We start from the raw sequence: 1,836 nt of genomic DNA on the forward strand, positions 1-1,836 counted from the left end.
ATTAGCAGCAAGGAGGTGACGGTGGTGAAAAGAGGGAAATAATCAAGTCACACCCCAACCATCTGGGAACCCTCCCCTGACTCCACCCAGAACATGCAAAACTATGGTCAGGTTGTGGGCAACTTTTCCTAATAAAGAGGGAGCACAGTAACACGAATGAACTTCCCCCGGCTGCTCATGTCCAGACTAGACAGGCGTATAAAACCTAGAGTAAACCCAAACTCATTATACCATCATTATACTAAAATCTGCATGTGGTTTTGCTCCCCCCCCGCCCCATGGTTTTTTCTTAGTGAAGCTAGGGTAAGGGCATGCACAATAATGAACTTGTTACATAACTCAGGATTGTCAATCAAATAATGATCCCCTGTCACTCACCCATGATCACACCCCACCTCCTCACAGAACTCTCCTTATAAACACCCTTAAACCTGTACAGGAGGGCTGGTTTCACTTTGCAGAAATAGCCCGCTCTCCCTCTGAGATTAAAACTATGCTTTAATAAACTTTGCTTTGTGCTTAAGCCCAAAGTGGTAGTCTGCAATTCTCTACTTGCTATCATAAGGCCTGAGATCGCTGGCCCAGGTCTTCCATTGACCTCCTCAATTGAAGCTATTTGACACAATGCACACCAACCCAGTAACAAAGGTGGCAGTGAGATTTTGATAGTCTCCTTTTCACTTGTACTGATAGCTGAAAACCAGTGGGAGAATTCCACCTGAGAGCTGTGTTTTTGGTCAGTTGGCTCTACATTTCATTACCGTTTCTTTTAGAAATGGGGGCTGAAATGCATCGATATTGGTCCCCATGTAAGAAGAGCCCCAGTAGTACTGTCCTTTCCAACTGAGAGTGTTTAGGTCTTGTGATACAAAGGCTGGTTGATGACAAACATCAGGGACACCCCTATTTGTATATCCAATTAAGCCACCAATTAAGATGGTGACACACTGAAGTCCACAGGAGAAGATTCCTTGTTTGGATTTAACGTCAGCAGAACCTTTTATATACTGGTAAGTTGAATCTAGGGGATCCACCCAAATTCCCAAAATGTCCTGTGGAATGTTGACCTCTACTGAATCCAGAGTTGGGTACATAAAGGTGACATCCTGATGAACAAGTGTGGCGAATGCTTCAGATGCCAACTTGTTACCATTAAGGACTTTGCTAAGAAGCTCTACTGTTGTACAAAAGGTAGCAACATATGTCATTTCAAACATTTTAAAAGCATCTAGTATTCCTAATTACAGATGATTACTAATGAAACAATGGCCAATTAATCAATCAAAACACAACAAATTTGACTTGAGGGAATTTAAGTTTAAATTTCAAAGTGAATAATATTCCTGTGGCATCATAAAATAAAATTTTAGACATTTAAATTGTCACTAAATAAAATTAATGCAACTATAATTTACTTTCTCTCTAGCTAAGTATCCTAATCAAAAAAAGGTTGCACTGTATCAGCTTCCAATGTTCTTAGAAAGTTTACAAACCGTGTAGGCATACATGACCACTAGAAATTTGATGATGAAATATGGATTATTACATTATTTAGTTATTATCCAGGTTAACAAAATTAATACATTATATAAAAAACTAAAATTAAGACAAATATAGAAGTTATTTAATATAGAAGTTATTTAAATATAGAAGTTATATAAAATGAAGTTAAAGACTTCACTTGCATTGAATTAAAAAAACAGCAGTAGTAGGAAACTAAAATATGACAAGGGGCAGGATCAAGATAGCGAAGTAGAAAGATCATGAGCTCACCTCCTCCCACAGACAAACCAAAACTACAATTATATATAGATCAACTTTCTCTGAGAACAACCT

The 1,836-nt window shown here is 38.2% G+C and overlaps 1 pseudogene across 1 annotated transcript; it reads right to left on the reverse strand.

Annotated features, from left to right (window-relative positions):
- Nucleotides 1–370: 370 nt before the first annotated feature.
- Nucleotides 371–1,208, reverse strand: LOC309815952 (inositol polyphosphate 1-phosphatase-like; annotated as a pseudogene). The gene has a single exon. The product of its transcript is annotated as an inositol polyphosphate 1-phosphatase-like (transcript).
- Between the last annotated feature and the right edge of the window lie 628 nt (nucleotides 1,209–1,836).

Source organism: Mesoplodon mirus (assembly GCF_964341445.2).
Source record: "Mesoplodon mirus genome assembly, chromosome: 2".
Taxonomy (NCBI): Eukaryota; Metazoa; Chordata; class Mammalia; order Artiodactyla; family Ziphiidae; genus Mesoplodon; species Mesoplodon mirus.